Raw genomic sequence first — 26,762 nt, forward strand, 5'->3', positions numbered from 1 at the left:
CAAATGTTTTAAGTTCTCTGCTTTTTTCTACCAAGGGAATCTGCCAAAAAACAGACCAGGCATCCAGCTTGGTGAATACCTTTGCTCCGTCTAACTGTGCCAGTGACTCCTCTACTGATGGCAATATGTGCCTTTCCCTACATACTGCCTCATCAAGTCTGGTCAGATCCACGCAGATTCTGATTTTCCCATTAAGATTAACTACGGGCACCATACCATGCTGTTGGCCTGTCCACCTTCGAAATTACCCCCATCTTTTCCATCCTTTTTAACTCTTCCTTTACTTTCTCTGTCAGAGGAATCAGCACCCTGCGTGGTGTTGAGAGTGCATAGGGCCTCGCATACTCCTTCAGTCGAATGCTATAGTCCCTGTCGAGCCTACCTTGACCAGCAAACACCATGGGAAACCTGTTTTTAAATGTTTCCCCCGGATCCTCTACTACATCTACTTGCTTCACCAGCTGTAGGGCCTCTACGGCTGGCAGGCCCAGTAGGGGTCTGACCAATGAGTCCACCACAAACACGGGCTGGGTAACGGTAACTGTTCCATTTTTACTCTTAAGCTGACATTTCAGCTGCCCAGCGACTTGTAGAACAATGTTATTGGGACCATTTAGTCTCTTGGTTGTTTTCTTCAAGGGGGCATATTTGCTGTATTTATACAGATTGGTGGGGATCGTGGTGACCGCTGCACCTGTGACAATTTTGAAGGAGATTAACTCTCCATTAAGTCCAATGTCTGTGTGCCACCCTGAGTTTTGCCCTCTTACCTCCCCCAGAAAGAGGGTATCCTGTTGTAGTTTGTCCTGTACTTCATGCACAGGCTGCATGGATCGACACACAGCGGCAAAATGTCCTCGTTTGGGACACTTTCTGCATTCCGCATTGTTAGCTGGGCAGTCCTTCCAGTTATGGGGGCTCCTTCCACATTTCTGACATGTCTCTGAACTACTTAGAGTCCCCGTTTGTCTTGATCTCGCCTAGCCGTGTTGTTTGTGTCCCTGTTTGTGTCAACCTCTATCCTCTCCTCTGCCTGTGGAGACCCATCCCACATCACAGCCTGTTGCTGTTTAACCACCTCTGACTGTTTAACCTGTCTTATGGCTTTTTATAAGCTTAAATCAGCATCAATTTGTAATTTTTCAAACAGAACGATATTCCTTATCCCTACTACTATGCGGTCACTTATTAACTCCTCCCGAAGCACTCCAAAGTTACAGTGTTCAGACAGTGTATGTACAGTGTATTGCTGTTTTAAAGCTATCTGCCGACTCACCAGGCTCCTGTTTCCGTACATTAAACTGCGCGCACTCGAATATGACATTTTGTCTCCCAAAAAATAATCACCAAAACTTTTCATCACCACAGCATAGTTCTGTTTCTGACATGATGTCAATTGCGAAGCATCTAAAATGTCCTCCGCATCCTCTCACATGAAGTACTCATCGGCGTGTTGACCTGCTATAGTCCTGACGCCACTTGATAGCTCTCTTTGTTCCATCTCAGCCATTTCTACCCGTCTCCACAGTCGAACTTTTCTGGCGGGCTAACTTGAAAGTTGTCTCCATGGTGGGGAAGCGCCGGTGCATTGCCTTCACTCATTGTGACAGCTAACTTAGGAACTAACTTCACTCGTACTAATAAAACAAAAAACACTACCTTTCGCCGTCGGTATATGTCTTCATGTGTCCTCTGTGACACATTAAATAACTTGGCGCATTTTTTTGACGTTTCTGACACCATGTAGAAATCAGAGACACACACACGGCTGTCTACTTCAGCGTGCATGCTCCGAACATACACAAACAACTACGGATGCCCATAAGGGACACCCACTACAGTAGCGTTGCTTGCACAGTTAATAAAGACTCAATGATGGGGACAGCTTGTCCCTGAAACAGACTATTTCTATTTACATATAATATCTATCTATTTTGCAATAAAAACAAATCAGTGGTTAACCATCGTCACATGACATTCAGTGTTAAAGGGCTACTGAAACCCACTACTACCCACCACGCAGTCTGATAGTTTATACATCAATGATGAAATATTAACATAGCAACACATGCCAATACGGCCTTTTTTGTTTACTTAATTGCAATTTTAAATTTCTCTGGAGTTTTGTCTTGAAAACGTGGTGTAATGATGACGTGTACGCAAGAAGTCACAGGTTTTTAGGAAGTATGAGCGCTGCACACACACACAGCTAAATGTCGTCTGCTTTAACGGCATAATTACACAGTCTTTTGGAGATCTGTGTCGCTGAATCTTTTGCAATTTGTTCAATTAATATTGGAGAAGTCAAAGTAGAAAGATGGAGTTGAGAAGCTTTAGCCTTTAGCCACACAAACACACGGTGATTCCTTGTTTAAAATTCCTGGGGGTGAAACTTTACTATGGATCAGAGCGCGGTCAAGCGAACATGAATCACCAGCAGGTTTCGGTGAGAAAATTGTGGTTAAAAAGCTGCTTCTTACCAGAGAAAAGCTGAGCTTGTGCCGTCCATAGCTGCCGTCGACTCCCCTAAGGCAGTGGCGTCAAGACACCCGTGGAGACACATCTCTGACTATCAGGTAATATTAAACTCACTAAAACACTAGCAACACAACAGAAATATAAGATATTTCCCAGAATTATCCTAGTAAATGTGTTTAAAAACATCAGAATCCGTCCCAATGCAATCGCGTTTATTTATTTATTTATTTTTCTAGTCCGTCACTATCAATATCCTCAAACACAAATCTTTCATCCTCGCTCAAATTATTGGGGAAATTGTCGTTTTCTCGGTCCGAATATAATTTATTGTTGGAGGCTCCCATTAAAATCAATGTGAATATGTAAGGAGCCCCCACACTTGTGACGTCATCGTCTGCGACTTCCGGTAGAGGCAGGGCTTTTCTCTTAACACCGAAAGTTGCGAACTTTATCGTGGATGTTCTCTACTATATCCTTTCAGCAAAAATGTGGCAATATCGCAAAATGATCAAGTATGACACATAGAATGGATCTGCTATCCCCGTTTAAATAAGAAAATCTCATTTCAGTAGGCCTTTAAGGGTTTAATAAATAATGGGTAGGGATAGATACAGAATTCAGTGCTTTTGAGGGGACCAATCAAATTACATTAGTACTATCAAGTAACCGCCCCATATTTCGATACTTTTGTTGCATGTGCCATCATGTCTGGTTGCCAAGCACTTGGCAGGGAGACAAGGACTCAAAAGTATTGCCTCTAGGTCAGGGGCCGGGAACCTTTTTGGCTGAGAGAGCCATGAAAGCCAAATATTTCAAAATGTATTTCCGTGAGAGCCATATAATATTTTTTAACACTGAATACAACTAAATGCATGCATTTTTAAGTAAGACCAACATTTTTAGAGTATAGTAAGTTTTCTTATTCTTTTTAATAAAATTGTTATTCTAAAAGTTAACCGATAATAAATATAATACTTTTTACCATTAATGCGACATCTTGAAAAGGTGCGATAGAAAACGGATGGTTGGATTAAAATGCATGAGAATGTTTTATAATTTGAAGGTTATTTTTAACACTGTGATTACCAGCGGAATTATTAAATACTTATCGTGTTAAGCAATGTCAGCTAAGATTTATCTGAGAGCCCGATGCAGTCATCAAAAGAGCCGCATATGGCTCTAGAGCCATAGGTTCCCTACCCCTGCTCTAGGTAATGTTACAATGTTCCATGCCAACAAAGCAAGAACGAGTCGCTTGAAAGTACATTAAGGCTTTTCTTTTCAAAATGCGCTAGATTGATGCTAAATTACATGCCTAATACATAATAATAATAATAATAATACATTTCATTTGGTATAGCACTTTTCAGAGTACTCAAAGACACTTTGCAGGATAAAAAAATAAAATTTGCAACAGTTCAAAGTAATAATATAAAATACAGGAAATATAAAAGCAGTACATTGTAAAATACATAATAACGCAGGACAATCACAAGGCGGGACATTACAGGACACAGAACACTAATCACTGGTTAAAAGCAGATCTGAATAGGTGTGTTTTGAGAAGGCTTTTGAAGGTGGGAAGGTCTGAGCAGTCACGGATGAGTTTGGGATGAGAGTTCAAGATTATCCCAGGTCTTGAGCTTGGTCCTGAGTGGTGGGGAGCGGAGGCTTTTCGAAGGGGTATGGCGGTGAAGCAGGTTGGTGAAGTTGCAGGGGGCCTGGTTGTGGAGGGCTTTGTGGGTGAGGATGAAGATTTTAAAGTGGATCCGGTGAGGAACGGGGAGCCAGTGTAGTTTCTGAAGGACTAGGGTAATGTGCTCACGGGAGCGGGTGTGGATGAGCAGGTGGGTGGCAAAGTTTTGAATGTATTGGAGTTTTTTTGAGAATTTTGCAAGATGAGCCGTAGTGATTTGATTTGATTTTTATTAAGGATCCCCTTTAGCTGGTTGCCGCAACAACCCACTAGTCTTCCTAGGGTCCACAACTCAATACAATCACAAGTAAAAGCATATAATTATAACTACACAATACAGACAAAAATAAAAAAATAAAATAAATAAAAGCATCGATAAAAAAAACAGGCAAACAATTTACAGTCACGGAATAATAATCACCATATAAATATAACAACACAATACAAAACCAAACATAAAAAATCATCAACGAGCAAACTAATTCAAAAAGATGCTGTTACAGTAGTCAAGTCTGGAGATGATGAAGGCATGGATCAGGGTTTCAGCGGCAGAGAAGAAGAGGGATGGACGAAGACGGGCAACATTTTTAAGGTGGAAGAAAGCAGTTCTTGTGATATGGTTCACATGGTGTTCGAAAAGGGAAGTTATTGTCCAGAATGGGGACAAAGTGGAGTTGTCGACAGAGAGGTGGAAGTTGTGAGCAGTTTTGGTTAAGAATTTGGGGCCGATGATGAGCATGTCAGATTTGTCACAGTTGAGTTTGTGGAAGTAGGAGTGCATCCATGATTTGATTTCAGTGAGGCAGTCGGTCAGGGTGGAGAGAGTTATTGAGGAGATGGATTTTGTGGAGATGTATAGTTGGACATCATATGCGTAGCAGTGGAATTGGAGGTGATGGCGGCGGATGATGTTACCGAACATGTACAAGATGAAGAGAAGTGGACCAAGCACCTAACCCTGGGGGACACCTTGGGACAGAGGGGCAGTGGAGGAGGTGCAGTTGTTTATGCTGATGTATTGTTGTCTGTTAGTGAGATATGACCTCAACCAGTAGAGGGAGGACCGGTTATGTTGAGGGATGATTCCAGGCGGGAAAGGAGGATGGTGTGGTTGATGGTTTTAAAAGCTGCTTTGAGGTCAAGGAGAAGGAGAATACTGAGGTGGTCGGAGATTGAGGAGAGGTCATTGGTGGCTTTGAGAAGGGCTGTTGATAAGTTAAAATCAAACAGCCGGTGTGTAAAAAAAACACCATACTAAATAGACGATGCAGTTTCTGTGGATATTGTGAGTGAATGCAAACTGAAAACAGGTTTTATATTGTTGTTTCTTCAAAATAGCCACCCTTTACTCTGATAACTTTTTCGCACACTCTTGGTATTCTCTCGATGAGCTCCAAGAGGACATGGTTTTCACCTCAAATGTGTGCTTGAAGCTCATTGAGGGAATGCCAAGTGTTTGCAAAGCAGTAATCAGAGCAAAAGGTGGCTATTTTGAAGAAACTAGAAAATAAAACATGTTTTCAGTTATTTTCTGTTAAGTACATAACTCCACGTTTTCATTCATAGTTTTGATGCCTTCAGTGACAATCTACAATGTAAATAGTCACGAAAATAAAGAAAACACATTGAATAAGAAGATGTGTCAAAACTTTTGGCCTGTACTGTATATACACATGTACATATATCACCCGGCTGGGCAGTAACCTCGAGAAGTTTTTTTTTTAAAGTGTGACGAACTGTGACGAATGTCTTCGTGTGTCCAATAGAAACGAGGCAGCCAGTCAGGGAAGGAGAAAAACTATCTATGGCAACGCTGCTGTCACTTTCACTCATTGAGACATGTTTCTCTGGGTGCATCAAGCTTCGTTAATGACCCGCCTCCTTGGTCCATGTACCCCACCGTGATTGGTAGGTTCATTCAGCTCCACACACAACACTATGCTGGTGTTGTCCAGATACCATTATTTTAGTACTTTTCGGTACTTTTTTAAATAAAGGGGACCACAAAAAATTGCATTATAGGCTTTATTTTAACAAAAAATCTTACGGTACATTAAACATACACTATATTGCCAAAAGTATTTGGCCACCCATCCAAATGATCAGAATCAGGTGTCCTAATCACTTGGCCCCTCCACAGGTGTATAAAATCAAGCACTTCGACATGGAGACTGTTTCTACAAACATTTGTAAAAGAATGGGCCGCTCTCAGGAGCTCAGTGATTTTCAGCGTGGAACTGTGATAGGATGCCTGCCACCTGTGCAAAAAATCCAGTCGTGAAGTTTCCTCGCTTCTCGACATTCAAAAGTCAACTGTCGGCTTTGTTTTAAGAAAATGGAAGAGTTTGTGAACAACAGCAACTCAGCCACCAAGTGGTAGGGCAAGTAAACTGACAGAGAGGTGTCAGCAGATGCTGAAGAGGTCGCAGACTTTCTGCACAGTCAGTTGCTACAGCACTCCAAACTTCATGTGACATTCCAATTAGCCCACGTACATTACGCAGAGAGCTTAATGGAATGGGTTTTCATGACCGAGCAGCTGCATCTAAGTCACACATCACCAAGTCCAATGCAAAGCGTCGGATGCAGTGGTGTAAAGCACTTCACCAGTGGACTGGGACTGGAGCAGTGGAGACGCCTTCTCTGGAGCGATGAATCACACTTTTCCATCTGGCAATCCAATGGACGAGTCTGGGTTTGGAGGTTGCCAGGAGAATGCTACATTTCGGACTGGATTGTGCAGAGTGTGACATTTGGTGGAGGAGGAATTATGGTGTGAAGTTGTTTTTCAGAAGTTGGGCTTGGCCCCTTAGTGCCAGTGAAAGGAACTTTGAATGCTCAGGGATACCAAAACATTTTTGTACAATTCCATGCTCCCAATCATGTGGTAACAGTTTTGAGCGGCCCCTTCCTCTTCCCACATGACTGTGCACCAGTGCACAAAGCAAAGTCCATAAAGATGTGGATGACAGAGTCTGGTGTGGATGAACTTGATTGGCCTGCACAGAGTCCTGACCTGGACCCGACAAGACACCCTTGGATGAATTAGAATGGAGACTGAGAGCCAGGCCTTCTCGACCAACATCAGTGTGTGACTTCACCAATGTGCTTTTGGAATAATGGTCGAAAATTCCTATCTGCACACTCCGCAACCTTGTGGACCGCCTTCCCTGAAGAGTTGAAGCTGTAATAGCTGCAAAAGGTGGACCGACATCATATTGAACCCTATGGGTTAGGAATGGGATGGCACTTCAAGTTCATATGTTGAGTCAAGCAGGTGGCCAAATACTTTTGGCAATATAATGTATGTTTCTTATTGCAAGTTTGTCCTTAAATGAAATAGTGAACATACGAGACAACTTGTCTTTTAATCAATCAATCAATCAATCAATCAATAGTAAGTAAACAAACAAATGCTCCTAATTTAGCTGCTGACATATGCAGTAACATATTGTGTCGTTTTCCATTCTATTATTTTGTCAAAATTATGAGGCACTAGTGGTAAAAAAATAATTATTAATCTACTTGTTCATGTACTGTTAATATCTGCTTACTTTCTCTTTTAACATGTGCTACCTATACTTCTGTTAAAATGTAATAATCACTTATTCTTCTGTTTGAATGCTTTACATATTAGTTTTGGATGATACCAAAAATTTGAGTATTGGGTACTTTTTAGAGGCGGTTTAGGATCGAATATGATTCATTAGTATCGTGGTACTATACTAATACCGCACAACCCTACACTGTACAGTGCCATTCATATAAAACCTGTGGGCCACACTTACATTAAACTTTTATATTAAGGTGGGGGCCGTAAAATATTGTCTTGTGGGCTCCAATTGGCCCGTGGGCCGCAAGTTTGAGACCTCTGAGAAACAACACCTGGAAAGCACAGTAATCTTTATAAACTCAGTGTTATAACTTCAATGTTCAATAAAAAGGAAATATTAATACATAGTTTTATGTAACGGCATGCACATTCTTACAATCTGTATCCTGTATCTTAGGTGCAGATTGTACCATTTGTACTCAATTAGTCTGCATTTTATAATTTTCCTTGTCCTTCTTTTTTTACTCAAAGGGTTTCAACAACAATCCTTCATGGTGGAGGAAAAAAATGGGTGTTGACTTGCAAAAAACCACAGAATCCTAAAAGCTGCCAACAAAGGCCTATAAAGGGTTGAAGCAAGGCTGGGATTGAGGCATGTTTTGGCAAACTGAAAACCAAATGGAGTCAATTGAGGAATGTAAAGTTGGTTAATTGTGTTAAATCAGTGGAAAAGGCTTGTCACTGTAATTGCGGATATTACTAGTTTGCTGTCCTTTGAGACCAGTGTGTGTGTGCATGCGTGCGTGTGTGTGTGTGTGTGTGTGTGTGTGTGTGTGTGTGTGTGTGTGTGTGTGTGTGTGTGTGTGTGTGTGTGTGTGTGCGCGTTTGTCAAAGTGACATATGGGGACATTTTTATGAAATTTCACCTTACATATGAGGACCTGTTGAAATATGAGGACATTTTCCATGTCCCCATATTTCCCGCAATGCTATCGTGTTCTTAACCCTCCCAGCATGTTCCCAGACCAAAAATCTCTAAAGTCTTCATTTGTCAAATTTTCAGAAAAAGTGTGTGAAAGTGTGTTTAATTTTTTTGGTCACCTTCGATTTTGCCCCTAGTGGCCATCTTTGCTATTATGACACACACACACACACACTTGTCCTCATATGTCATATGTCCTCATATGTCATGTGGGGCAGAAACTCACACACTCCAACATTTTGAAAAACATCTAACCATTACAGCAATAAACATACTCTTGAATTCTGAATCAAATAACAACACATTTTCAACTGATCTGATGATCTCATCCTTTTTAGTGTTAGTTTTATCTATTAATTTGGTTTATCTGGAGAGGATTTGGGCTAGACAATTAGTAATAAAGGGATTATGGTGATGATTTAATTTGTTTGATTCAGTATTTTACTGTATTGGACTTTTTGCTATTCTGTTGACTAAAATACAATGCCGCACAATAATTGCTTTAAATGTGCCTGAAATGTAGGTTTTTGCATAAAAAAAACAACCTTCAACCTTGATTGAGACAAAGGCAATAATTCAAATGCAATTCAAACTACACACAGTATTTAATATTTTCAAATGGTTACAATAGCACATTATTTGGGTATTTTTATCTTTGGGGCAAATTTAGGATTAATATGGGGATTGTTTTTGGAGGTATTCACTTTACATGGTGTTCAAGATGGTTACTTCCGCCCACTCTGAAGAGTCTCGGCGTCTGATTGGTCCAATTTTCAGTTAGGCGCCGCCTGATTGGCCGCTGGACGATGTCTGCTCCTAACAGAGGGCTAAATCACTAGTTAATTATTTTCCTCATGGAAGTTATACAGCTCATGTATCACACTTAATATTGAATATATATATAAAAAGGGTTTTCCAAAAGGACCATTTATAATCGAAATACACAACTTCACACACGATTTTGAGCACAACAGAGCGCTCAGTGAACATCACTTCCGGGACCTGCATCACCGGAGGGGGACATCTATCTTGGTCACAAACAATCTTTGACAGTCTTCGACAGCATGGTTGAATCAGGTGAGCATAAAATGGAGTTTAACGTAATTAAATAGACCAATGTTTTTTAACATAGGAAAATAGTTCATTATAATCAACAGTTAAATGTTGTTGTTATTAATTGCAATCAGATTTGATTTTATGAGGTTAAATTAAGCATTTCAGTTCTGGGCCAAGGCATTTAATTTTATTTTTTTTTAAGTTGCATGGAAGATTATAAGTAGCAGTGATTGTCACACACACACTAGGTGTGGTGAAATTATTCTCTGCATTTGACCCATCACCCTTGATCACTATGCTAGTAAACATTTTCTTAAATTTAAACAAGACAGACTATCCATCCATCCATCCATTTTCTACCGCTTATTCCCTTTCGGGGTCGCGGGGGGCGCTGGCGCCTATCTCAGCTACAATCGGGCGGAAGGCAGGGTACACCCTGGACAAGTCGCCACCTCATCGCAGGGCCAACACAGATAGACAGACAACATTCACACTCACATTCACACACTAGGGCCAATTTAGTGTTGCCAATCAACCTATCCCCAGGTGCATGTCTTTGGAAGTGGGAGGAAGCCGGACTAGAGTTCTTCAAATTGTTTATACTTTTTCTCAAATACAAATATTTCAAGCTGATAAGCACTGTGGAGTAGGCATGTTACTGATATTGTTACATTAGTACTTTGTTTGAGAAGCTTCATGGCTGCATTGAGCCTAAATTTAACAGTTTTTGAAGGGTTTAGTTCTTTGTTTTATTTCTGTGTCACTGACTTTTTTCATTTTTATGTGTGGATTTGTTAGGCGCATCAACACATGATATAGACATCGTGCCCAAAAGAAGAGCGAGACGTAATCCTGAGGCTGAAGCCACCGAGTTTATTTGATCTGGATGTGACAAGTCTTGTTTTAAGGCCCAGTGGATCAATGATTGGAAAGGTATGTCTTGTTATGTATCATATCAATGGTAACTGTATCAACATCTCATTTGGATCATTTCCTTACTGTCTAATAGAGGTTGTATTATATGGCTTTAATTAGAAGTGTTTGGAATGACAGCGTTCCACGTCCCAAGAGCTAGCTTCTGTAGCCGAGGATCGGACCGCCAAGTGCCCTGCCTTCGGCTGCCGCCCAGCTCACAATGCACCTGACCTCTATGGCCCCTCGGAGTCTTGTTCACGAGTGGGGGAAGAGTGGATCGTGAGATCGACAGGCGGATCGGTGTGGCGTCTTCGGTAATGCGGACGTTGTATCGATCCGTTGTGGTGAAGAAGGAGCTGAGCCGGAAGGCAAAGCTCTCAATTTACCGGTCGATCTACGTTCCCATCCTCACCTATGGTCATGAGCTTTGGGTCATGACCGAAAGGATAAGATCACGGGTACAAGCGGCCCAAATGAGTTTCCTCCGCCGGGTGGCGGTGCTCTCCCTTAGAGATAGGGTGAGAAGCTCTGCCATCCGGGAGGAGCTCAACGTAAAGCTGCTGCTCCTCCACATGGAGAGGAGCCAGATGAGGTGGTTCGGGCATCTGGTCAGGATGCCACCCGAACGCCTCCCTAGGGAGGTGTTTAGGGCACGTCCAACCGGTAGGAGGCCACGGGGAAGACCCAGGACACCTTGGGAAGATTATGTCTCCCGGCTGGCCTGGGAACGCCTCGGGATCCCCCGGGAAGAGCTAGACGAAGTGGCTGGGGAGAGGGAAGTCTGGGCTTCCCTGCTTAGGCCCCACCTCGGAAAAGCGGAAGATGATGGATGGATGGATGGATGGATGGATGGTATAACAGCGGTATATGAAAACGATGTTACTAATGCTGTTACTTTTACCGGTAACGAGTAATCTAATAACTTTTATGTACGCTACAACGCTGTTACGATGCGTTTGATGTAATGTGGCATGCTACTTTTGATGTGATTGTATGTCAACAAGACAGCGTTAGAAGCACAAAAGGTTTAGTGCAGGTAATATCTTTTTACTAATGAAAGCAACCCCCGGAAGTAATTACGAACACGATATCAAATAGAAAGAGGCCTCATCCACACGCAAACAAAAACATTCAACAGAACTATCTTAACTGCCACTGCTAAGCTAAAAAATACAGCTGAACTATTTTGCTATGTCTGGGCGCTGACGTCCCACGTCACTTGGCAAAAGGCACAGCTTTTTAAAGGCACACACACACTCTGCTCTCATGAAATGTCTCTCAACTGCATATGCTAGATATTTAAAACTTTTCTTTTTCAAGTAACACATTAATTACAAACCCCGTTTCCATATGAGTTGGGAAATTGTGTTAGATGTAAATCCAAACGGAATAATTTTTTTTACAAATAATAATTAACTTAGAATTTCATGGCTGCAATACGTGCCAAAGTAGTTGGGAGAGGGCATGTTCACCACTGTGTTACATCACCTTTTCTTTCAACAACACTCAATAATCGTTTGAACTGAGGAAACTAATTGTTGAAGCTTGGAAGGTGGAATTCTTTCCCATTCTTGTTTTATGTAGAGCTTCAGTCGTTCAACAGTCCGGGGTCTCCTCTGTCGTATTTTACGCTTCATAATGCACCACACATTTTTGATAGGACTGCAGGCCGGCCAGGAAAGTACCTGCACTCTTTTTTATGAAGCTGAACACGTGCTGAATGTGGCTTGGCATTGTCTTGCTGAAATAAGCAGGGGCGCACATGAAAAAGTTGGCGCTTAAATGGCAGCAAATGTTGTTCCAAACAGATGGGTAACTTACAGATGTGTAAGTTACCCATGCCTCGGGCACTAATGCACCCCCATACCATCACAGATGCTGGCTTTTCAACTTTGCGTCGATAACAGTCTGGATGGTTCGCTTACCCTTTGGTCCGGATGAAACGGTGTCGAATATTTCCCAAAAAAATTTGAAATGTGGGCTCGTTAGACCACAGAACATCTTTCCACTTTGCATCAGTCCATCTTAGATGATCTCGGGCCCAGAGAAGCCGGCGGCGTTTCTGGATGTTGATAATTGGCTTTCGCTTTGCATAATAGAGCTTTAACTTGCACTTACAGATATAGCAACAAACTGTATTTAGTGACAGTGGTTTTCTGAAGTGTTCCTGAACTCATGTGGTGATATCCTTTAGAGATTGATGTCGGTTTTTGATACAGTGCCGTCTGAGGGATCGAAGGTCACGGTTATTCAATGTTAGTTTCCAGACATGCCGGTTACGTGGAGTGATTTCTCCAGATTCTCTGAACCTTTTGATGATATCATGGAGTGTAGATGTTGAAATCAGTAAATTTCTTGCAATTGCACTTTGAGAAAGGTTGTTCTTAAACTGTTTGACTATTTGCTCACGCAGTTGTGGACAAAGGGGTGTACCTCGCCCCATCCTTTCCTGTGAAAGACTGAGCATTTTTTGGGAAGCTGTTTTTATACCCAATCATGGCACCCACCTGTTCCAAATTAGCTTTCACACCTGTGGGATGTCCCAAATAAGTGTTTGATGAGCATTTCTTAACTTTATCAGTATTTATTGCCACCTTTCCCAACTTGTTTGTTGCGTGTTGCTAGCATCAAATTCTAAAGTTAATGATTATTTGCACCAAAAAAATGTTTATCAGAGTGAACATCAAATATGTTGTCTTTGTAGCATATTCAACTGAATATGGCTTGAAAATGATTTGCAAATCATTGTATTCTGTTTATATTTACATCTAACACCATTTCCCAACTCATATGGAAACGGGGTTTGTACTTAATTTAATAATTATTTACATTTATGAAAGAGTAATTCTGTTTGTAATTGAATTTTTAGTCAAGTAACGACTATTATTATTCCTTTTTAAAACAGATATTCCAAACATTGTTAATTGATAAACTGTTTTATCAGGATATGGTGTATTTGCTCTTGCATCAATTTAAAAAGGTTCTTTTGTGGTCGAGTACCGAGGGAAGTTCATCTCAAGACATGAGCGGGACAAGAGACAGAAACCCTCTATAAATATCTTTACTATTTATCTGGCATTATATGCTCATAATGTTAACAACAAAAAGTGCTGATAATGTTATAATTAATAAGTTCTAACATTATTTTTATGTGTTTTGTTGCAGACACCAACTGTTGATGTTCTATCTCAACATTCTCCAGATTCATGTGAGCGATACACCGACTTCATCCCTCCAACAGGTTATTACTTGACTATTTTACTATCCATCCATCCATCCATTTTCTACTACCTGTCCCTTTTTTGGGTTGGCGGGGTGTGCTTGAGCCTATCTGAGCTGCATTCGGGCGGAAGGCGGAGTACACCCTGGACAAGTCGCCACCTCATTACACGGCCAACACAAATAGACAACATTTACACTCACATTCACACACTAGGGCCAATTTAGTGTTGCCAATCAACCTATCCCCAGGTGCATGTCTTTGGAGGTATGATGAATCCGGAGTACCCGGAGGGAACCCACGCAGTCACGGGGAGAACATGCAAACTCCACACAGAAAGATCACGAGCCCAGGATTTAACGATTTGTGACGCACATGCACTAACCCCTGTTCCACCGTGCTGCCCTATATCTGCTAAAAACTTGACACAACCTATACTTCAAAAGACATTTAATCCTTTTAACCTCTCACAGATCAGTTTATATGACAACATTTTTTAAGCGTACATCCATGTTAGTCTGTGGAATTTACAACTCATGTTTAGCAAAACAGGAGATGTTACAGGTCAGCAACATGAATTCTATATGTGATCACTTGTCATGTACTCATATTGTTTGAACTAAAAAAGACTTCAGTGTGTTTCATATAAGGTCCTCATATTTTTCTGAACCACATTAGTGTGTGTTACAATGTTTAATTCAAAGCTTTAAAATGAGTGTTTCAATCCAGGTCCTCATATTTTCTGAACCACATTTTAGTGAATGTTACATTCTTAAATAATAGTCTAAGAGCTAAAACGCTATAATAATCTTTACTGTTTATGTAGAATTAAAATGTCAGAATATTATCAACCAAAAGTGGTTGTTAATGTTATAATTAATTAGTTCTGACATTATATTTTTGTGTTTTGTTGCAGACACCAACTGTTGGGGTTCTATCTCAACATTCTCCAGATTCAGATGTGAGCGATAAACCGACTTCATCCCTCCAACAGGTTATTACAAGTCTATTTTTACTATATCTGCTCTAAATGTGACCCAACCTATATTTTGAAAGACATTTATTAATTTTAATCTCTCACAGATCAGTTTATATGACAACTTTTTCGTAAGGGTACATCCATGTTAGTCAGTAAGGAGTTTGGAACTCATGTTTAGCAAAACAGGAGATGTTACAAGTCAACAACATACATTCTACATGTGACCACTCGTCATGTCCTTATATTGTTTGAACCAAGAAAGACTTAGGTGTGTTTCATATAAGGTCCTCATATTTTCTAAACCAGATTAGTGTGTGTTACAATGTTAATGTCCAAGCTTTAAAATGAGTGTCTCAATTCAGGTCCTCATATTTTCTGAACCCGATTTTAGTGTGTTTTATATTCTTAATTAATTGTCTAAGAGCTGAAACTCTGTAATAATCTTTACTATTTATCTGGCATTGTATGCTGAGAGTTTCATCAACAAAAAGTGCTGATAATGTTATAATTAATTAGTTCTGACATTATATTTTTGTGTTTTGTTGCAGAAACCAACTGTTGAGGTTCCATCTCAACATTCTCCGGATTCAGATGTGAGCCATTAACTGACTTCATCCCTCCAACAGGTTATTACATGTCTATTTTTACTATATCTGCTCTAAATTTGACCCAACCTATATTTTGAAACACATTTATTTATTTTAATCTCTCACAGATCAGTTTATATGACAACTTTTTCGCAAGGGTACATCCATGTTAGTCAGTAGAAAGTTTAGAACTCATGTTTAGCAAAATAGGAGATGTTACAAGTCAACAACATAAATTCTACATGTGAGCACTCGTCATGTCCTTATATTGTTTGAAGCAAGAAAGACTTAGGTGTGTTTCATATAAGGTCCTCATATTTTCTGGACCAGAAAATATGTGTTACAATGTTAATGTCAAAGCTTTAAAATGAGTGTCTCAATTCAGGTCCTCATATTTTCTGAACCAGATTTTTGTGTGTGTTACATTCTTAATGAATTGTCTAAGAGCTGAAACTCTGTAATAATCTTTACCCTCTATCTGGCATTGTATGCTCAGATTTTTATCAACAAAAAGTGGTGAGAATGTTATAATTAATTAGTTCTGACATTATATTTTTGTGTTTTGTTGCAGAAACCAACTGTTTGAGGTTCTATCTCAACATTCTCTAGATTCAGATGACAGCCATAAACTGACTTCATCCCTCCAACAGGTTATTACATGTCTATTTTTACTATATCTGCTCTAAATTTGACCCAACCTATATTTTGAAACACATTTATTTATTTTAATCTCTCACAGATCAGTTTATATGACAACTTTTTCGCAAGGGTACATCCATGTTAGTCAGTAGAAAGTTTAGAACTCATGTTTAGCAAAATAGGAGATGTTACAAGTCAACAACATAAATTCTACATGTGAGCACTCGTCATGTCCTTATATTGTTTGAAGCAAGAAAGACTTAGGTGTGTTTCATATAAGGTCCTCATATTTTCTGGACCAGAAAATATGTGTTACAATGTTAATGTCAAAGCTTTAAAATGAGTGTCTCAATTCAGGTCCTCATATTTTCTGAACCAGATTTTTGTGTGTGTTACATTCTTAATGAATTGTCTAAGAGCTGAAACTCTGTAATAATCTTTACCCTCTATCTGGCATTGTATGCTCAGATTTTTATCAACAAAAAGTGGTGAGAATGTTATAATTAATTAGTTATGACATTATATTTTTGTGTTTTGTTGCAGAAACCAACTGTTTGAGGTTCTATCTCAACATTCTCTAGATTCAGATGACAGCCATAAACCGACTTCATCCCTCCAACAGGTTATTACATGTCTATTTTTACTATATCTGCTCTAAATTTGACCCAACCTATATTTTGAAAGACATTTATTAATTTTAATCTCTCACAGATCAGTTTACATGACAACATTTCCGTAAGGGTACATCCATGTTAGTCAGTAGGGAGTTTGGAACCCATGTTTAGCAAAACAGGATATGTTACAAGTCAACAACATAAATTCTACATGTGAGCACTCGTCATGTCCTCATATTGTTTGAACCAAGAAAGACCTAGGTGTGTTTCATATAAGGTCCTCATATTTTCTGAATCAGATTAGTGTGTGTTAAAATGTTAATGTCAAAGCTTTAAAATGAGTGTTTCAATTCAGAAAATGCAGTGCCTCTTGTTTACAGCCGGTTTCTGCAGCGCTGTTTTCATTGATCAAAGTATTTTTTCGGTGGTCGTGTTTTTGGTACATAACTTGTAAATAGTGCGCAAATAATAGGCTATATGTATATATATAAATACATTCAAACCCCGTTTCCATATGAGTTGGGAAATTGTGTTAGATGTACATATAAACAGGATACAATGATTTGCAAAGAATTTTCAACCCCAATTCTGTTGAATATGCTACAAAGACAACATATTTGATGTTAAAACTGCTAAACATTTTTTTTGCAAAGAATTTAGGGATTTTACCATCTACGGTCCGTAAAATTATCAAAAGGTTCAGAGAATCTGGAGAAATCACTGCACGTAAGCGATGTACTGCATTAAAAACCGACATCAGTGTGTAAAAGATATCACCACATGGGCTCAGAAATACTTGAGAAAACCACTGTCAGTTACTACAGTTGGTCGCTACATCTGTAAATGCAAGTTAAAACTCTACTATGCAAAGCAAATGCCATTTATCAACAACACAGAGGAACGCCGCGGGCTTCGCTGGGCCCGAGCTCATCTAAGATGGACTGATGCAAAGTGGAAAAGTGTTCTGTGGTCTGACGAGTCCACATTTCAAATTATATATGGAAATTGTGGACGTGGTGTTCTCCGGAACAAAGAGGAAAATAACCATCCGGCGCAAAGTTCAAAAGCCAGCATGTGTGATGGTATGGGGGTGTATTAGTGCCCAAAGCATGGGTAACTTACACATCTGAGAAGGCACCATTAATGCTGAATGGTCCATACAGGTTTTGGAGCAACATATGTTGTCATCCAAGCAACATTATCATGGACGCCCCTGCTTATTTCAGCAAAACAATGCCAAGCCACGTGTTACAACAGCGTGTCTTCGTAGTAAAAGAGTGCGGGTACTTTCCTGGTCCGCCTGCAGTCCAGACATGTCTCCCATCGAAAATGTGTAGCGCATTATGAAGCGTAAAACACGACAACTTAAGCTGTACATCAAGCAAGAATGGTAAAGAATTCTACTTTCAAAGCTTCAACAATTAGTTTCCTCAGTTCCCAAACGTTTATTGAGTGTTGTTAAAAGAAAATGTGATGTAACACGGTGGTGAACATGCCCTTTCCCAACTACTTTGGCACGTGTTGCAGCCATGAAATTCAAAGTTAATTATTATTTGCAAAAAAAAAAAAGTTTGAGTTTGAACATCAAATATGTTGTCTTTGTAATGCTTTCAATTGAATATGGGTTGAAAAGGATTTGCAAATCATTGTATTCAGTTTATATTTACATCTAACACAATTTCCCAACTTTTATGGAAACGGGGTTTGTATATATATTAGGGCTGGGCAATGATTAAAATTTTTAATCGAAGTTAATCGCACTATTTCTCTTATTAATCGCGATTAAATGCATTGTATACGCAAAGCCCAATAATGAATTCAAAAGTAGTGTGTAGTGCACCTTTATTGGAATATTCTCCCACATGAACAAAAGCGCCAAAACATTTGTTGAGCAAACACAATTTAAATCAGTCCTTGTTAAACAGTAGCAGTTAAATAGCAAATTTTATGAAAATCAACTCAAAAAATGTAAATACAAACATTTAAGCTTATTGCCACTGCCAGGGTACTTAAGTTATCCTGTTTGTTATGGAAAATAAATATAATCTACATACAAATCTCTGAGCCACAATCATAACATCTGAACAGGCAATTTCTGAGGTAACAGCAGAAACATTTTTTTTTATCAGGGATCTTATGTTTAAAAAACTTATATTATAGGTAGTGGGCTGTTTTAGGGAATTTTTGATCAAATTATCCGTAGTAGCAATATTAATAATGTTGTGTTTATTCTGCGTAGTGGACTTAAAATAATTATGACCATATCTGTTTGTTTGGTGCTTTGATAAACTGAACACATATACATGGTACTATATTGTGATGTTATGAGCCAGGGGAAAAAAGAACTACCCTACCCAGCATGCAACAGGAGTGACGAGCATGCGCGGTAGCCCGGTATAGGTTGTGTCGCCATGACGGCATCTTGTATGTTGTGATATGCAGGCTCTGAAAGCAAACGTTAAGAACTCAGCCAACACTCCTGGTCTGCATTATTCATAAATAGACAGACAACACATATACTCCGCTGCTTCACAAAGCACAATATGTTAAATGTTTACTTTTACAGTTTTCTAATTCTTCCTTTCAGATTGACAGCAGGACAAATCGCTGGAAGTGGGTATGTCTCAAGCTTCTTCCACTTGGTCCACTCCAAAGCGGGGTAAATAAATAATCCACATCATTTACTAGAATATTATATTACGTTTTGCACCTTTTCACTGTGTTATAGTCATTTTTCCTTCAGTAAGAAATTGAATTTTGTCTCCTTTATGACAGCTGCAAAGGGGAAGAAGTGGAAGCAGTTGAATGACACATGTTGCATTTTGTAACTGGCAACAAAGTACCAGGTAAAAAAGATTGTGAAGCCTGCCTCCATAAAGAACTAGTAGCTCTACAGGACAGAGATTGGCTTGCCATCAAGTACTACATCCATAACAGAATTATATTAAAAAAAGGGGAAAAAAATGTTTTCCCACATCTTCTGTGGTAGTTTGAGTATGTTACCAGCAATTAAAAAAGCAAAATAAACAGCAAGCGTTTTGTATTTATTCCAGATAATTCTTAGCGACAAAATCCACAAAAACAATTCAGTTACACTTAGTTGACAATTACATTTTTACCCATGTTTCTTTTAAACTCTTCTTGGTTTTAGATTACAGTAGCATGGGATTGGGATTTTTTTTTTAAATGACAACACATCAACTAAACCAACTCAGGTGGTTTTGTTAAGTCTCTGATGTCATTAGCCTCATATGTCACATGAACCTGAAATCTTAAACACTCTGTGACGTCATGGTTGTCATATTTCACAAACTTGAAATCTTAAACACTCTGTGACGTCATGGTCATCATATGTCACATAAACTTGAAATCTTAAACACTCTGTGACGTCATGGTTGTCATATGTCACATGAACCTGAAATCTTAAACACTCTGTGACGTCATGGTCGTCATATGTCACATAAACTTGAAATCTTAAACACTCTGGTCTTCATTTGTCACCTAAACCTGACAAGTCCTCATATGTACCATAAAAATCAGGTTCAGAAAAAAACAAAAGAGTTGCAAAAATCTCAATAGACCACTGTGTTTCTAAAATTCTGGTTCACTAACCGTCTGAATCCCAGGCCTGTAGGACCATTGGAAAGGCATGTCCCCATATGTCACGTTTTTGTCATAAGTCCTCATATGTCACCCAAACACGTATGCGTGTGTGTGTGTGTGTGTGTGTGTCAGCACCCAAAACCCCAAAGCCCAACTATGAAGCGAGGTATTGCCCTCCAGTGGCGGAAGGAGAGCGAACTTTGCCAAACTAGAACCCCGAGATTATTGTAAATTTCGTAGCCGCAGTTTGTCCCAAACTGTCTGGGAAAATACATCAGGGCGGAACAAAAGATAATGAAGGGCCTTCTGTGCTTGGGTCTAAAGAACACCGGGAGTGACAAAGCTCTTTATTCCACATCTGGTGTGAGTTTCTGCTTTATTTATTCTCCCTTCCAAATGAGGAACAAAATGTCCTTGCCAATTTCATGAGGAATTTCATAAGAAGTCTTATAAATGACTCACAGATCTGTGCTTCGCCATGCTCTTACTGTGTTTGTGCAATAGGACATGACGGATAAAAATGTCTTTATAACATCAACATTTTGACAGGGAATTTGTGTTATGATAACCACAGAGCTGAAAACGGAGCTTACCGTATTTTTCGGACTATAAGATGCACCTAAAATCCTTTCATTTTTTTCAAAAATCAAAAGTGCACCTTATAACCCGGTGCCCCTAATGTACAGAATAATTCTGGTTGTGCTTCCTGACCGCGAAGCAATTTTATTTGGTACATGGTGTAATGATAAGTGTGACCAGTAGATGGCAGTCATACATACGAGATTCGTGGAGACTGCAATATGACGCCAGTAAAAAACACCAAAATTTTAAATGTCCCATTGAGAATATAGAACATTACACACGGCGCTCAAAAATCTGTCAACAAGTTTTAGTACGACTTTGGTAAGCCATGAACCCTCACCGATTGATGGATTGTCGGCGCATTAAACATACAATTATTATTATTGTGCGTGTATAAGGTCCGCAAAATGGCACCTATTGGCAGACATATTACCTGCCGGTTTATTTCACAATATTATGCAAAAGCAACTTTTCTTACCTTTTGGTACCTGCTGATGTGTATTTGAGATCTGCATAAGTCCTGAAAATGTGTGCCCGTCCGCCACTGTAGGCCCTACAGACACCGTAGTAATACGCTTCTTTTTTATACATTCTTATGTGGCATTCATCTTCCGCTGTTGCCATTTCTAATATAAAGTAGTGTAAAGTTCTTACTGATATCTTTCAGTAGACTAGCTATCAAAGCAATAAAAACTGTAGTGAGTTTACATTATTCACCCACAGAACTTTAGTTATTAGAGGGTTCCGGTCGGATGGTTTTTCACAGGACACATTTCCGGCGTTGATGTTGCATTATTGGGCCACGGATGAGGAGATGCTGCTCTGTTATTGATTTAAGTAAAGTCTGAATGTCATTAAAACAGTTAGCTCCATCTTTTGACACTTCTTTTACTCCCGTCCTTGCACGCTACACCGCTACAACAAAGATGATTATATGTTATGTGGACCACAAGATATTGTTTTGAATTTAGAAAAAATATATAATATGACCCCACTATTGTGCCTTTTAAACCAATGTGCATTTTTAATCAAAATCGACCTGAATAGACCCGCTCAACAGCAGTGTGCCTTTTAAACTGGTGCGCCCTTTGTCCGGAAAATACAGTAGTTCGACGTGGTGGAAGCACAACACATTCTTCTGGCTGCTCAGTACAATATGTCAACATCATAAAGAATGAAGAAGAAGAAAGTTAGGATGTACGACTGCAACGTCAGATCTGTGTGAAGATACTCGCCTCCAAGGCAGAAACAAGCACTCCAACCACATCTGCGGCCCTCTCCAAGGTTTCTCATAGTCATTCACAGTGACATCCCACTTGGTTGTGAGTTTTTTCTTGCCCTTATGTGGGATCTGAACCGACGATGTCGTTGTGGTTTGTGCAGCCCTTTGAGACACTTGTGATTTGGGGCTATATAAATAAATATCGATTGCTTCCGCCCGATTCTAGCTGAGATAGGCGCCAGCGCCCCCCACTACCCCAAAAGGGAATAAGCGGTAGAAATGGATGGATGGATGGATGATTCATTGTTACCATTTAGTGGTCAATTGTACGGAATATGTATTGTACTGTGCAATCTACTAATAAAAGTTTCAACCAATCAATCAATCAATATAACACGGACATGATGCTAATTAGCATTAGCCATTTTACCTGGCCATTTTAACACCTCCAAATTTGCTGATCAAAACAACATCTAAGATGCATTTTTTTATCAAACAACTTGTCACAGTGGAAGAGTGGTTAGTGCGTCTGCCTCACAATACGAAGGTCCTGCAGTACTGGGTTCAATTCCAGGCTCGGGATCTTTCTGTGTGGAGTTTGCATGTTCTCCCCGAGAATGCGTGGGTTCCCTCCGGGTACTCCGGCTTCCTCCCATTTCCAAGGACATGCACCTGGGGATAGGTTGATTGGCAACACTAAATTGGCCCTAGTGTGTGAATGTGAGTGTGAATGTTGTCTGTCTATCTGTTTGGCCTGCGATGAACTAGCGACTTGTCCAGGGTGTACACTGCCTTCCGCTCGATTGTAGCTGAGATAGGCGCCAGACAACCCCCAACCCCCCCCCCACCCCCCCGCGACCACAAAAGGGAATAAGCGGTAGAAAATGGATGGATGAATGGAACTTGTCACGCTCGGGTCACATTGGAGCGAAATTCGTGTTCCTAAGATGCGAAAGGGAAAGCTGTAAGCAGCGTGCGGGTAAGATGCAGATTTAATCCTTCTTGGCAAAAATAGATGGAGTTGTGCTGTAGAGAAGCACATGTAAAGTGTAGCAAAAATAAATCCCTTAGCATACCATGAACAACTTAGGTAGTCGAACAAAACCAGTCGCAAACAATCGCATAGGCGAACAAGAATCCTGCAAAGGCTGGTAGGGTAGGACGGGTATATAAAGGCGGCAGCAGGTGGGGACACTAAGCAATAAACAAGAAATGACAACAAAGAGAAGCAAGGAGCGCTAGGAACAGAACTAAACACAAAATCAAGGAGAACAATAAGTTCTGAGGCACAGGTCTAGTACACATCTGGTGTGTAATAAGTACAGTACTTACATTTCACTTTTCACATTTTCTTTTAGTCAGACAATATTTGCGGTAAACCAGATGGATTATTTACCTGACATTTTTCGACTGTCATGCCCCGTCTTCTTCCAAAGGGTCAACTGACCACTGTGATGTGTTGCCTACCAGCTGTTCTTTTCGGCGTGTCCAACCAGGCAGACCTGGAATTTTTGAAGAAGACTGCAGATGACAATAGAAACATGTCAGGTAAAAATTCCATCCCTTATAACGAAAATGTTGTCTGACAAAAACAACATTTGAGAAGTATATGAATGAGAGGACATAATGAACATTTTAGCTCATATATTTACAATATAAGCACTTTGTAGCAGTGTTAATTTTGTTGACGAAAAATTTTCGTCATAGTTATCGTCAACGACCTTTTTTTCTGACTAAAACGAGACAATAACTAAATAAAAAATAATTTACGTGGACTAAGACGATGACGAGGTGTGTTGACATATTCGTCAACGAATAAAAACGAGACGAAAATGTCTGCCAGACTCACTCGACGTTATCCCGTTTATTACACGGCTTACTCGTGAAATACTGAATTTGAGACATGATTTTCATCAAAATATAACTTGTATTGGTGATTTTTCCGCTATTTTGCTTTGACTTTCAGAAATTGAAGGGAAAGTTTACATATTACCCTTTAGTCGACTAAATCTACTGTAGTTTTCGTCGACTATAATCTTATGATATTTCGTCAACTAAAACTAGACTAAAACTAAAACAATTTAAATAACTAAATTATGACTAAAACTAAATTACATTTTAATCAAAAGACTATGACTAAAACTAAATCTAATTTTTCTGTCAAAATTAACACTGCTTTGTAGGGCTCAACTACAGACAAGACTGACACCACCTTCAACCTAATGGCAAAGATTACTTCCTGGCTAAGGCAACATTGGACAGCACAGTTGTCATCATAACCTCACTGTTAAATGTTACTTTTTTTAAAAAAGATGTTATTTTTAAACAATTAATATTTTTTAACACATTAACAAACACAAAAGTACAGAAAATTGGTACCCACGTGTCTTAGCATCCATTCCCAAGAACCTGGAATTGGTGCCTTATTGGTTTAAATATGGAAGTTGCCCATCCCTGACGACAATGAACTTATTACACTTACATCAACAAAGATAAGAGCAATTACTCTATTTAAGGTAACTTCTTTTTACCCATTCATTACTTTTATGGCAAAAATGTTCCCCAAAAAATATCTGTACAGTTAAATATGGTTTTGTATTGTTGACAGCTTGACCCTGTAACAGATTATTTATATTTACATAATGTCATATGAATCCTGGAAGGTGTAAAAGCAATGACAAACAAGGCCTAAATTGAGTGGGAATAATAGCATATTAAGAGTTCATGACGAAGACAAACAGGCTTTTTTTCTGCAGCTTGTCCTTGAGAACACCGTGTGCAGGTAAACACAGTGCTCCTGTCACACAAGGGTGTCCCAGGTGGCGTGGCAACACCGTGGGAACTGTTTCCACAGCATTGTGGTGCAGGAGGGAATAAAACAAGAATCCTTTTTCGGCACGAAACCAATTCTGTTAGCTGGCACGGGTACAGCGGGCATGTTTGTGTAACATCACCTCAACCCAAGTCAGGTCATCTGATTGTTTCTCTCAGGCTACAAAATATTATTCCATTTGTCTAGAAACTCTTCATTAAAACTGGAATAAATATCTGCTGTGGAACATTTTGGCAAGATGATGTCTCACAGCTAGTAAATACATAAAATTATGGAAAATAATCCTTGAACTGGCACAGTTTCAATCTTATAAAAGACATTCTTGTAAAATCCAGCCCTCAGGAAGGTTTCTTGAAAAAGCTGTCTTTTTTTTTTTGTCTTTCTTGGTACCAGTATTTTTAACAAGAAAATATGATGCAACACACTAGATGTTTCATTTGGTACATTTGAATAATATTCATAGATTCAAGTATCCAAAATTATATATTTCATAGCGATAATTAACCTCAATTTTGGTTATTGATCCAACAATACTTTGATTATTGTGGTTGTATTTTGCACTGTTATGATGGCTACTGACTGTAACAACATTGATATGGAAACGATTAAAAAGGTTGTTGAAGAGATTTCAGAACCTTTAACATCCATCCATCCATTTTCTATTGCTTTTCCCTTATGGGGTTGCAGGTCATTATTTATTTTTTAATTAGTTATATATTGTATAATTTGTTATATATTGTACAAACCCCGTTTCCATATGAGTTGGGAAATTGTGTTAGATATAAATATAAACGGAATACAATGATTTGCAAATCATTTTCAACCCATATTCAATTGAATGCACTACAAAGACAAGATATTGATGTTCAACCTGATAAACATGGGTTTTTTTTGCAAATAATCTTTAACTTTAGAATTTGATGCCAGCAACACGTGACAAAGAAGTTGGGAAACGTGGCAATAAATACTGATAAAGTTGAGGAATGCTCATCAAACACTTATTTGGAACATCCCAGAGGTGTGCAGGCTAATTGGGAACAGGTGGGTGCCATGATTAGGCATAAAAACAGCTTCCCAAAAAATGCTCAGTCTTTCACAATAAAGGATGGGGGCGGCTTCATGAGTAAATAGTTTAAGCACAACGTTTCTCAAAGTGCAATTGCACGAAATTTAGGGATTTCAACCTCTACGGTCCATAATATCATCAAAAGGTTCAGTGAATCTGGAGAAATCACTCCACGTAAGCGGCATGGCCGGAAACCAACATTGAATGGTCGTGACCTTCGATCCCTCAGGCGGCTCTGTATCAAAAACAGACATCAATCGCTGAAGGATATCACCACATGGGCTCAGGAACACTTCAGAAAACCACTGTTACTAAATACAGTTCATTGCTACAACTGTAAGTGCAAGTTAAAGCTCTACTCTGCAAAGCGAAAGCCATTTATCAACAACATCCAGAAACGCCGCCGGCTTCTCTGGGCCCGAGATCATCTAAGATGGACTGATGCATAATGGATAAGTGTTCTGTGGTCTGACGAGTCCACATTTCAAATTGTTTTTGGATATACTCGACATTGTGTCATCCGGACCAAAGGGGAAGCGAACCATCCAGACTGTTATCGACACAAAGTTCAAAAGCCAACATCTGTGTTGGTATGGGGGTGCATTAGTGCCCAAGGCATGGGTAACTTACACATCTGTGAAGGCACCATTAATGCTGAAAGGTACATACAGGTTTTGGAACAACATATGCTGCCATCTAAGCGCCGTCTTTTTCATGGACACCCCTGCTTATTTCAG

The 26,762-nt window shown here is 39.5% G+C and overlaps 1 long non-coding RNA gene across 1 annotated transcript in view; it reads left to right on the plus strand.

The window, feature by feature from the left end:
• The window catches only part of LOC133568945 (uncharacterized), a 37,368-nt gene that overhangs the window by 3,613 nt on the left and 6,993 nt on the right, over positions 1-26,762 (plus strand). Inside the window, exon 2 of the long non-coding RNA XR_009809706.1 lies at positions 5,941-6,082. This is a non-coding gene — a long non-coding RNA (uncharacterized LOC133568945). The remainder of the gene's footprint in view (positions 1-5,940; positions 6,083-26,762) is intronic.

Source organism: Nerophis ophidion, linkage group LG14 (genome assembly GCF_033978795.1).
Source record: "Nerophis ophidion isolate RoL-2023_Sa linkage group LG14, RoL_Noph_v1.0, whole genome shotgun sequence".
In the NCBI taxonomy this organism is placed as follows: domain Eukaryota; kingdom Metazoa; phylum Chordata; class Actinopteri; order Syngnathiformes; family Syngnathidae; genus Nerophis; species Nerophis ophidion.